The sequence below is a fragment of the Gopherus flavomarginatus genome, chromosome 12 (genome assembly GCF_025201925.1).
Source record: "Gopherus flavomarginatus isolate rGopFla2 chromosome 12, rGopFla2.mat.asm, whole genome shotgun sequence".
Lineage (NCBI taxonomy): Eukaryota > Metazoa > Chordata > Testudines > Testudinidae > Gopherus > Gopherus flavomarginatus.
In genome coordinates, this window is record NC_066628.1 from 9,948,419 (window position 1) to 9,961,330 (window position 12,912).

The following is a 12,912-nucleotide window of genomic DNA, read 5'->3' on the forward strand; positions in this document are numbered from 1 at the left end:
TGCTGGTGCCCCTAACTCCCGACTCGCAGCCCCTCCTGTCCAATCATGACATCCAGACTCACAGCTCTGCTGGTGCCCCTCACTCCCGACCTGCAGCCCCTAGGGTCCCTCCAGCTCTACCAGTGCCCCTCACTCCTGACCTGCAACCACTGCAATGTCAGTCCTGACCTCCAGACTCACAGCTCTGATGGTGCCCCTCACTCCTGACCCGCAGCCCCTGCAATGTCAGTCCTGACCTCCAGACTCACAGCTCTGATGGTGCCCCTCACTCCTGACCCGCAGCCCCTGCAATGTCAGTCCTGACCTCCAGACTCACAGCTCTGATGGTGCCCCTCACTCCTGACCCGCAGCCCCTGCAATGTCAGTCCTGACCTCCAGACTCATAGCTCTGATGGCGCCCCTCACTCCTGACCCGCAGTCCCTGCAATGTCAGTCCTGACCTCCAGACTCATAGCTCTGATGGCGCCCCTCACTCCTGACCCGCAGTCCCTGCAATGTCAGTCCTGACCTCCAGACTCATAGCTCTGATGGTCCCCCTGACTCCTGAACTGCAGCCCCCTGGACTTCCCCCAGCTCTAGCGGTGCCCCTCACTCCCGAACTGCAGCCCCCTGAGCTCCCTCCAGCTCTAACGGAGCCCCTCACTCCTGACCCACAGCCCCTGGTATCCCAGTCTTAAGGTCCAGACTCACAGCTCTGTTCGTGCCCCTCACTCCTGTTCCTCATACCCCTGGGTTTCCCACTGCTTTACTGATGACCTTCACCCCCGACCGGCAGCCCCTTGGGTTTCCTCCACCTCTACTGGTGGCCCTCACTCCCCACCCACAGCCCCTTGGGCTCTCTTCAGCTCTGACGGTGACTCTAGCTGCAGACCCACAGTGCCTGGTATCCCAGCCCTGCCCTCCAGACTCACAGCTGTGCTGCTGCCCCTCACTCCCGACCCACAGCCCCCTAGGCTCCCTCCAGCTCTACCAGTGCCCCTCACTCCCAATCTGCAGCCCCTTGTTCTCTACTCTGAGCTCCACAGTCAGTGCACTGCCTGTGCCCCTCACTCCTGACCCATAGCCCTTGCTGTCCCAGTCCTGCCCTCCAGACTCACAGCTCTGCTGGTGCCCCTCACTCCCAACTCACAGCCCTCTGGTCCTCCTCCATCTCTACAGGTGCCCCTCACTCCCGACCCGCAGACCCTGCTATCCCAGACCTAACCTCCAGACTCACAGCTCTGCTGGTGACCCTCACTCCCAACCCACAGCCCCCTGGGCTTGCCCCATCTCTAGCAGTGCCCCTCACTTCCAACCAGCAGCCCCGTGGTCCTCCTCCATCTCTACTGGTGCCCCTCACTTCCGACCCACAGCCCACTGGACTCCCTTCAGCTCTACTGGTGCCTCTTACTCCCGACTCGCAGCCCCCTGGGCTCCCCGCTGAGCTCTCCAGTCCCTGAGCTGCCAGTGCCCCTCACTCTCTACCCGCAGTCCCTGGTATCCCAGTCCTAACCTCCAGACTCACAGCTCTAGTGGTGCCCCTCACTCCTGACCCGCATCCCCCTGGGCTTCCCCCAGCTCTACCGGTGCCCCTCACTTCCGAACCCCAGTCCTCTGGGCTTGCCCCAGCTCTGACTGTCCCCCTCACTCCCGACCCGCAGACCCTGCTATCCCAGACCTAACCTCCAGACTCACAGCTCTAGTGGTGCCCCTCACTCCCGACCCGCAGCTCCCTGGGCTTCCCCCAGCTCTACCGGTGCCCCTCACTTCCGAACCCCAGTCCTCTGGGCTTGCCCCAGCTCTGACTGTGCCCCTCACTCCTGACCCGCAGACCCTGCTATCCCAGACCTAACCTCCAGACTCACAGCTCTGTTGTTGCCCCTCACTCCCGACCCGCAACCCCCTAGGCTCCCTCCAGCTCTATCGGTGCCTCTCACTCCTGAACCACAGCTTCCTGGGCTCCCCGCTGAGCTCCTCAGTGACTGCACTGCCGATGCCCCTCATTCCTGACCCACAGCCCCTCCTGTCCCAGTCCTGTACTCCAGACTCACAGCTCTGCTGCTGCCCATCACTCCCAATCCACAGCCCCCTGGGATTCCCACAGCTCTAGTGGTGCCCCTCACTCACAATCCGCAGCACCCTGGGCTTCCCCCAGCTATGCTGGCACCCTTCACTCCTGACTCGCCGGTCCTGGGCTCCCTCCAGCTTTGCTAGTGCCCCTCACTCCCGAGCCACAGCTCCCTGAGCTCCCCGCTGAGCTCCCCAGTCACTGCGCTGCCTGTGCCCCTCACTCCTGACCTGCAGTCCCTGCAATCCCAGTTCCGACCTCCAGACTCACAGGTCTGCCAGTGCCCATCACTCCCGACCCACAGCCCCTTGGGCTTCCCCCTGCTCTACTGGTGCCCTTTGTGATGGAGTATGAACTGTCTGTGTGAGGGATGGGAGAGCGGGGGGTGACTTTAGGTGAGGGACAGGACCTCAGCCTGTAACCTGAGCGATGCAGGAGTGACAGGAGTTCAACACCTTGGCCTGAGAAGGTGGACAAAGGCAGAGAGCTGACTAGAGAGGGTTTAGGCAGTTTCAGTTTTATGGCTGGGTGGTTGGAATTCAGGGAATCCCAAGCTGGGGACAAAACACTCTGAACCCCCAGAAGGACCAGATTGAGGGGTCCTGGTCGTGCCTACAAGCTCTGCTGTCACCTGCGTTCCTGTTGTCCAATAAACCTTCTGTGTTACTGTCTGGCTGAGAGTCACTGTGAGTCCCAGGAAGAGGGGTGCAGGGCCGGACTCCCCCACACTCCGTGACAACTGGTGGCAGCAGCGGGATCTACTGCACCCCACCTCGTGGATGACGCTTCCTGCAGTAAGTGACTGGGGAGCAGTAAAACTAAGGGACGATTGTAGGGGTGATTAAGCCCTGGGAGTGTGTGACCAGAAAGAAGGACTTTTGCAGTAACAGGGTCCCCCGGGGGATTGCAGTGAGCGGTCCCAGGGGTGGAGGAGTCTGAGGATCAACCCTGGCAGATGGGTGGTGACCTCAAGAAGGGCTGGTGCACTAGGGGTCCCCCTGGAAACCGTGGGGAGTGGCGAGCACCCCGGTCTGTGAGTGGCCAGCAGGAAGATGTATGCCAAGCTGCTTAAGTGCGACCTGGTTGGGCTGTGCAAGCAGAGGAGGCTGTGCAGAGGGAGGCTCACAGAAGACCAGCTGATTGCCCGGCTGGAGGAGGGAGATCACTTGAATGAACTGATCACTGTCTCTGTGGGAAGCAGCCTGATAGATGCAGCGCAGACACCAGTGTCTGTCCCCACTGGGAGTGGTCAGCTGGCGGCTGAGGGCTTCCCGAGACCCCCCCTTCCTATGCCTAGGGGAAGGGTCAGGAGGAGTCCAGCGAATACCAAGGGCACCGTGACACCCCCGGCCAGCAGGGGATCCTCCCAGCAAAGCTCACCCACCAGCAGGGGATCGTCCCGGCTACGCTCGGCATCCGTGGAGCAGAAGCGGCTGGAATGGGAGAGAGAGCTAAAATTGAGAGAGCTGGAGGATCGTGAGCGACAGAGAGAACATGAAGAGAGACAAAGACAGCGAGAACAGGAGGAAAAAGCGAGAAAGAGCGAATATGAAGAATAACAGCATCAGTATGAGCTAGAACTGGCTCGGCTGAGGAACAGCGGGGCCCCCAACTGCAAGGAGTGAGGGGGGGCCCAGGACTGCGCGGAGCTTTGGTAGGTGCATTCTGGCTCAGCATAAGAAGGGGGAGGACATGGATGACTTCCTGGTTGCCTTTGAGAGGGCTTGCGAGCTACACCAGGTAGATCCTGCAGACAGGCTCCAGGTTCTCACTCCCTTACAGGACCCCAAGGCTGTGGCATTGTACCGCCAATTGGGAGATGCTGAGAAAGGGAACTACGAACTATTCAAACTGGCCCTGCTGCTTGAGTTCGGGCTGACTCCTGAGATGTACCGAGAGAGTTTCCGGGGTCAGTATAAAACCCCTGAGGTCTCATATCTGCTACTAGCCGTCCGCATGGAGAAATAAGCCAGCAAGTGGGCCAGTGGGGCCCAAATGAAGGGGGACCTGGTTAAACTGCTGGGACTGGAGCAACTGTATGAGCAGTGCCCATCCGACCTGATGCTGTGGTTGAGGGACCAAAAACCAGAGGACCCGCGACATACAGGACGGCTGGCCGATGAGTTTGTGAAGATCCGGTCGGGAGGTGGCAGGGAGGAGTCCCAAAGGAATAGGCCCACAGCGATGCAGAGAGAGTCTCATCCTGGGACCTCCCAAAGAGGTAATAGGGAGAATCCCGTCCCAAGGAGAACGCCCAGGGACACAGCTCAGAAAGGCTGCGGCTTCAGAACAAGCCAGCTAGAGAGAGAGCATGTCTCCATCCCTGTCTCAGCTGCTGAGTTCCAGGCTGAGTTGCAGAAAAATCCCTCATTCTGGTGGTAGATTTCGCCACTCGATACCTCGAGGCAGTGTCCTTGTCCTCTATCGAAGCAGACACTGTGGCAGATGCGCTGCTGACCATTTTCAGCCGGGTGGGGTTCCCCAATGAAGTCTTAACAGACCAGGGGTCCAACTTCATGTCGACCCTGCTCCGGTGCTTGTGGGAGAAATGTGGAGTCCAGCACAGACGGGCCTCAGCATATCACCCCCAGTTCAACGGGCTGGTGGAAAGATTCAACAAGACGCTAAAGATGATGCTAAAACCATTTATGAACCAGCATCCGCAGGACTGGGACAAGTACTTATATCACCTGCTGTTTGCGTATAGGGAGGTACCCCAGGAATCTACTGGATTTTAGCCTTTCGAACTGTTATATGGAAGGCGGGTAAGGGGGCCCCTGGACCTGATGAGAGAAGAATGGGAGGAGAAGGCCACTAACGATGGGGAGTCAGTGGTGGAGTATGTCCTGACCTTCCGGGAAAGACTGGCCGAGCTCATGGGCCTGGCCAGGGAGAATCTGGCCCGAGCCCAGAGGAAGCAGAATGTCTGATATGACCTCACGGTGCGGGCCTGCGCCTTTGCCACCAGGGATCAGGTGATGGTTCTCATCCCCATGAGAAAGAACAAATTCCAGGACCCCGGGAAGGGCCCTTCAAGGTTGTTAAGCAACTAAATGAGGTAAACTATGTGGTGGAGCTGTTGAACTGGGTGCACCACCGCCGGGTGTACCATGTGCATATGATGAAGCCATATTATGACAGGGGGAATGTAGTGGTGGCTGTGTGTGGACATTGGGAGGAGCAGGGAGATGATGCTTTAGTGGATCTATTTCCTGGGACAAAAGCTGGTTCTCCGCTGGAGGCAATTCTCCTCTCTGATCAGCTGACCCCCGCCCAGCACGCTGAGATCAGAGGGGTGCTGCATCTCTATACCGACGGCTGTTTTCCAACCAGCCTGGATGCACTAATTTGACTGTCCACTTGGCTGAGACCAGGTCACATCCTCCTATAAGATACTTCCCTTTTCGGGTCACCAGGAAAACTGCCCAGGACCTAGAAAGAGAGGTCAGGGACATGCTGGCTTTGCGGGTGATCCAGCCGTCTTCCAGGCCTTGGGCCTCTCCAGTGGTGCTGGTCCCCAAAAGGGATGGGTCGATCCGGTTCTGTGTGGATTATCGAAAGCTCAATGCCATCACCGTATCAGATGCCTACCCCATGCCCAGGCCTGATGAGCTCCTAGAGAAGCTGGGAGGCGCTCAGTACCTCACCTTCAAGGATCTTACAAAGGGCTACTGGCAAGTGCCACTGGACTCAGATGCCAGGCTGAAATCGGCCTTTATCACCCCCCGGAGGCTCTACGAATTTCTGACCCTGCCTTTCAGCCTCAAGGGAGCACCAGCCACCTTCCAGCGCCTGGTGGATAAACTACTGAAGGGGATGGAGAGTTTTGCCGTGACGTATATTGACGACATCTGCGTCTTTAGCCGGACCTGAGAGGACCATGTGTCCCAGGTTAAACAAGTGCTGGACCAACTGCGGGAGGCTGGGTTAACCGTAAAGGCTGAGAAGTGCAAGGTGGGGATGTCTGAAGTATCTTATCTGGGCCATCGGGTGGGGAGTGGCTGCCTAAAGCCGGAACCAGCCAAGGTGGAGGTGATCAGAGACTGGCCAGCTCCCCAAACCAAAAAGAAGGTCCAGGACTTTATTGGGATGGAGGGGTACTATCGAAGGTTCATGCCGCACTTTTGCCCCATAGCTGCCCCCATCACTGAGCTGTGCAAGAAGGGGAAGCCAGACAAGGTGGTCTGGACCGAGCAGTGCCAGCAGGCTCTCTGGACGCTGAAGACGGCTCTAGTTAGCGACCAATTTCTGGCAAACCCAGATTTCGACAAGCCCTTTATGGTGTTCACCGACGCCTCAGACATGGGACTGGGGGTGGTGTTAATGCAGGAGGATGAAAAGGGGGAGAGACACCCCATCGTGTACCTGAGCAAGAAGTTGCTACCCCAGGAGCAGAATTACGCGGCTATTGAGAAGGAATGCCTGGCCATGGTGTGGACCCTTAAGAAACTGCAGCCATATCTCTTTGGGTGACACTTCACTGTGTACACCGACCACTCTCCCCTGACCTGGCTGCACCAGATGAAAGGAGCCAACGCCAAGCTCCTGAGGTGGAGCCTGCTCCTGCAGGACTATGACATGGACGTGGTCCACATGAAGGGAATTGCCAACTGATAACAGACAAGTTGTCCCGGAGAGGGGGGCCCTGAACTTCCCCAGGTCACTGGTCAGAGTTACCCCGCTCAGTTCAGTTTCGAAGGGGAGAGAGATTTGATGTAGTAGGGACTGTCTTTGTGGGGGATGGGAGAGCTGGGGAGGACGTTAGGTGAGGAACAGGATTTTGAAGCCTGTAACTTGAGCCAGATACGGGGTGTTGTGGAAAATCGACCACACCATTGAATTTAGATCAGACAGCCCACGGCTCTTTTATTGATTACAAGTGTGCACACAGGGAGAACCAGCAGTTCCCTACGCAGAGGGTCGACTGCTCTGCATATTACAAATTTTACTAAGCTTTTAAAGCTTAAAACCGCAAAGCGTCACTCAGCAATATATTTAATACATCCTTATTTGGCACTTACATTGCTAACTCCACAAACCATAGCAACACACAATTGATAATTTCCTTATATGGATTGTCTATTGCAAAGCCAACAGCATTCTGTCACAACCATCCTGTTATTGTAGTTTGGCGGTCACGTGGGCCTAAATGTTCCATGACCCTCACTTGCGGTTACCTTAGGCAAGCAGTTTATTGCTACAATATAACCACAAAGCTGCAATGGCTCCCCTAGGGCCCTCCCCTCGTCCCCAGCTAGTACTTTTCCAGACAGTGTATCTGTGTAAACAAGTTTTAGGGAAGTTAGGGTTAGCACAGCCAAGGGCTTGGCCTGTAAAATCTTGATAACTGAAAAGTCCCTGTTCTGGAGGGGAATAACAGAAAAGCCCCTGTTGTGGAGGGGATTTTATTTTCCCTATCAGGGGGGAGGGTGTCAGCACCTTTGACCGGGAGGCTGGACAAAGGAATCGGCAGGCTGGAGGAAGGGCAGTTCAGTTTCTGTTTTGGGCTGGGTGGTTGGAATTCAGGGTATCCCAGGCTGGGATCCAAGCACCCTGAACACCCAGAACTAGATGGACGGGTCCTGGTTGTGCCTCCAAGCTCTGCTGTAACCTGCATTCCTGTGTCCGTGACAGGCGCGGCACTAGGTCGCTGCAAAGCTCTGTGAGCGGACTGGGGAGCAGACGATTCAGAGGGGATGGAGAGCTGCTTTCCCTCCCCACCTCTGTGAGGGGACTGGGTAGAGGCCGTTCCAGCGGGGGCAGGGTGTTGTGTTCCCTCCCCGGCACTGAGAAGGGACTGGGTAGTGGCCGTTCCAGCGGGGGAGGGGCACTGCCTCCCCTCCCCGGCTCTGCAAGGGGACTGCGGAGCGGCTGTTGCAGCGGATGCGGAGGGCAGATTTTCCTCCCCGGCTCTGCGAGGGGACTAGGGAGGGGCCGTTACAGAGGGGGAGGGGCGTCGCCTTCCCTCCCTGGATCTGCAAGGGTACTGGGGAGCCACCGTTCCATTGGCGGTGGGACTCTGCCTTCCCTCCCCAGCTCTGCAAGGGGAACAGGGAGCGGCCATTCCAGCGGGGGCGAGGGGCTGGGTTTCCTCCCCAGCTCTTCGTGGGGACTGGAGAGCAGCTGTTCCTGTGGGGGACGGGGCGCTGGTTTCCCTCCCCAGCTCTGCGACGGGACTGGAAAGCGATCGTTCCAGCGGGGGCAGGGCAGTGACTTCTCCTGCCAGTTCTGTCAGGGGAGTAAGGAGCGGCTGTTCCTGTGGGGCTGGGGCGCTAGGTTTCCTCCCCAGCTCTGCGTGGGGACTGGGAAGCGGCCGTTCCTGCGAGGGCGGGGAACTGGTTTCCCTCCCCAGCTCTGCCAGGGGACAAGGGAGGGGCCGTTCCAGCGAGGGCGGGGCACTGGATTCGCTGCCCAGCTCTGCCATGGGACCGGAGAGTGGCCGTTCCTGCAGGGGCGGGGAGCTGAATTCCCTCCCCGGCTCTGCGAGTGGACTATGGAGCAGCTGTTATGACGGGGGCAGGGTGCTGGGTTCCCTCCCCAACTCTGCCAGGGGACTGCGCAGCGGCCGTTCCTGTGGGGGTGGGGAGCTGAATTCCCTCCCCGGCTTTTCCAGGGGACTGGGGAGCGGCCATTCCAGCTGGGGTGGGGCACAGGGTCCCCTCCCAAGCTCTGTGAGGGAGCTAGGGAGTGGCCATTCTTGCGGGGGCGGGTCGCTGCCTTCCCTCCCCATTTCTGCGAGGGGACCGGGGAGTGGCCATTCTTGCTGGGGTGGGGCATTGCCTTCCCTCCCCGGCTCTGCGAGGGGACTGGGGAGCGTTCCTGCGGGGGTGGGGAGCTGGCATTCCTCCCCAGGTCTGCGAGAAGAGCGGGCAGCGGCCTTTCTAGCGGGAGCGCGGCTCTGCCTTCCCTCCCCAGCTCTTCCATGGGACAAGGGAGCAGCCGTTCCTGCAGGGGCTGGCCGCTGCCTTCCCTCCCCAGCTCTGCCAGGGAACTGGGGAGCTGCTGTTCCGGCAGGAGTGGGGGAGCAGTGGGTTCCCTCCCCAGCTCTACCATGGGACTACGGAACAGCCATTCCTCCGGGGGTGGTGCGCTGCCTTCCCTCCCCAGCTCTGCGAGGGGACTGGGGAGTGTCCATTCCAGTGGGGGCGCGGCCCTGCCTTCCCTTCCCAGCTCTGCCAGGGGACTGGGAAGCAGCTGTTCCTCCAGGGGCGGGGCGCTGGGTTCCCTCCCCAGCTCTGCCAGGGTACTGGGGAGCGGCCGTTCCTTTTGGAGAAGGGCACTGCCGTCCCTCCTCAGCTCTGCGAGGAGACTGGAGAGCTGCCAGTCCAGCGGGGGTGGGGCGCTGGCTTCCTCCGCAGCTCTGAGAGGGGCCTCCAGAGTGGCGGTTACAGCGGGGGGGACGGGACGCAGGCTTCCCTCCTGTCATAAACAGATATTTAAGGGTTAATGTCTCTTTTACCTGTAAAGGGTTAAGAAGCTTAGTGAACCTGGCTGACACCTGACCAGAGGACCAATCGGGGGACAAGATACTTTCAAATCTCGGTAGAGGAAAGTCTTTGTTGTGCTGTTTGTTTCGTTCTTTGTTTGCTCTTGGGGCTAAGAGGGACCAGACGTGCAACCAGGTTTTCTACAACCTTTCTGAGTCAGTCTTTCATGTTTCAAAATAGTAAGTATAGCCAGGAATCGTGGATTAGTCTTATGTTTGTTTTCTTAACTTGTAAGTGTGTCTTGCTGGAAGGATTTTTACCGCTGTTTGCTGTAACTTTGAATCTCAGGCTAAGGGGGTGGGGAGGTCCCTCTAGACTATACAAATCTGAATACCCTGTAAAACATTTTCCATCCTGATTTTACAGAGGTAATTTTTACCTTTTCATTCTTTAATTAAAAGCTTTCTTTTTAAAGAACCTGATTGATTTTTTTCCTTGTTTTAAGACCCAAGGAGATTGGGTCTGAACGCACCAGAGATTGGTGGGGGGTAAAGGACAGGGTGAAGGTTAATTCCTCTTTGTTTTAAGATCCAAGGAGTTTGGATCAGTGTAGCCTCTCAGGGTAACCCAGGGAGGGGAAAATCTGGCGGGGAATAGAGGGGGGAAGGCTAATTTCTCCCTGTGTTCAGACCCAAGGGGTTTGGGTCTTGGGTTCCCCAGGGAAGGCTTTGGGGGAACAGGAAGTGTGCCAAACACCATATTTTTGGCTGGTGGCAGCTTACCAAATTTAAGCTGGTAATTAAGGTTAAAAGTGATCATGCAGGTCCCCACTTTTTGGATGCTAAAGTTCAAAGTGGGGAAAAAACCTTGATACCCCCCCCAGAATGGACCCTGCCTGGGCGGACTCGCTGTGGGAAGCGCACGGAGGGTTAGAGGATGCTGAATGCTCCAAGGAGAGACCCAGGAGGTGAAGACGTGTGAGCTTCTTGCCCTAAAAACATCTGCTCCAAGGGAGAGGAGGCTCCGCAAAGTCCTGACTGGTTTTGTGGGGAGCAGTTCCAGAGCATCGCCCATGGTCTCCATGACAACTGGTGGCAGTGGCGGGATGTACTGCACCCCGTGAATGGCGCTGCTTGCAGTAAGTGACTGGGGAGCAGTAAAACAAAGGAGGGATAATGAGAACCAGGCGTGCTGAAGGCTCAGAGAGGGACGGTTTCAGGGAGCGGTTAACCTCTGGGAGTGTGTGACCAGCGAGAAGGACTGTTGGAGTAACAAGGTCCCCCTGAGGACTGCAGCCAGCAGTCTCAGGGGTGGAGGAGCTTGCCGCTCTGCCCTGGGAGAGAGGATTTTTGCAGTAGCAGGGTTCCCCTGGGGATGGCAGGAGCAGTCCCAGGGGTGGAGGAGGCTGCAGCTCGACCCTGGCAAAGAGGTGGTGACCACGAGAAGAGGCTGCCACACCAGGGGTTCTTCCTGGAAACCATGGGGGAGCCAAGAGCACACAGGCCTGTGAGTCCAGAGCCACTTGGGAACGGTGAAGTGATGGCCTATCACCATCTCCTTGAGAAGGACATTGTGATCCTGTACACAAAGAGGGTTAAGCACGGGGAAGTTCACCAAGGCACAGTTAATCGTGAGTGGGAAGAGAAGGACACATCTGAGGAGCAGATTCCTGACCCAGATGGGGCTACAAAAGGATCTGAGAGCAGCTGGAGCAGCAGCCAGATATCCCCAAGAGTCTGGTCTCCAAACAGATGATGGTTTTCACGATCAGGTTCCCCATCAGGGGTTCGAAGACATATGGGATGGGAGCAGAGCCTGAGAGTGCGAGAGGATCATGAGAGCAAGATCCTGAGGAAAAGCTGCAGGAGAAGCAGCAGCAGCGTGGACTGGAGATAGTGGAGCAGAGAGACATAGGGGGCTGCCCAAGGGTCAGTAGGGAGACACGCATGGGGTGGCAAGACCCTGGGACAGAGAGAACCGTGGTGGTGCAGCCGCAGATGCTGAGGGGCTGTGGGACCTGGGTGAAGGTCCCCAGGGTGAAGCCCCCCATCCTGCATATGGCCAGGATCTGTGTGCAGACCCAGGAGGGGTCTGGCTGGCTGGTCGTCGGGGTTCTCCAGGATATTGGCTGGGAGGCCCTGTTGGGAGGTGACTGTGTCTCTTTGGGACAGGATCCAGGCCCTGCTCCTGTAACGGCCGAGGGTTTGAATTCAAATCCAGGGAATCAATTGGCTAGGATGGAAATGGTCAGTGAAAATGCAAATGACCTGGCTGGCAGGGGGGAAGGGCTGCTGGGCTCAGGATACCTGCCTACCTGTAACCAGTCCCCTGGGGCTGAGTGGGAGGGAGAGATGCTCCCCACCCCCCCTGCACACCGGAGAGGGGGCTCACGCTGGCTCTGAGGCTGTGACTAAAGCAAGGAGCTTGCTGCCTGCCCCCACTCGAACCGCCACTCCCCAGGCCCCTCCCACAGCTGGGGAGGGAAGCCAGTGCCCCTCCCCCACTCGAGCGGCCACACCCCATGCCCCTCTCAGAGCTGGGAAGGGAAGTCAGCGCCCCACCTCCACTCGAACAACCAATCCCCAGGCCCCTCCCAGAGCTGAGGACTGACCACAGCGCCCCGCCCCCGCTCGAACCGCCACTCCCCACTGCCCCCCTAGAGTTAGTGAGGGAATCCCGCGCCCCTCCCTCGCTGGAACCACCACTTTCCGCTTCCCTCCCAGAGCTGGGGAGGGAAGCCAGCACCCCACCCCCGCTCGAACCTCCACTTCCCAGACCCCACACAGAGCTGGGTAGGGATTGCCAGCACCCCACCCCCGCTGGAACCGCCACTCCCACGCCCCTCCCAGAGCTGGGGATGGAAGCCCCCTCTCCCACAGGAACCTCTCCTTGCAACCTCTCCTCATGGACTGTACCGCACTGAGGTCAGCCAGGTCCCTTGGTCTCTGCAAGGAGGGATCTTTCTGCAACTCGGCCTGGAACTCAGCAGCTGGGACAGGGATGGGGACCTGCTCTCTCTCGTCGGCTGTGTCTGAGGCCGCAGCCTCTCTGAGCCGTGTCCCTGGACCTTCCCTCCCCAGCAGGTTAGGGTCCTGCACCTCGGGCACAGTACCTTCCGTGTTGCCAGGGCGCTGTACCCTTCGCTGACTCTGACTACGGGTCACAACCAGGGCACCCTGGGCATTGCTTGGCCAGACCTCCAGGTCCACCCCATTAACACCTCTGTGGGAAAATGTGGGTGTACCCCCACGTCCTTGGGGCCCTCCTTGGCCCCCCACTTCAGGTGTACCATCGCTCTGGGTACCTCGAATGGGGTCCTGCCCACACCCATCAGGGTCAGGTACGTGCCGGGCACCATCCAATCTGAGGCCACCACCTTGGGCCGGGCCAGTGTCACCTCTGCGCCTGTGTCCCAGTGACCTTCCTCCCATCTACCTC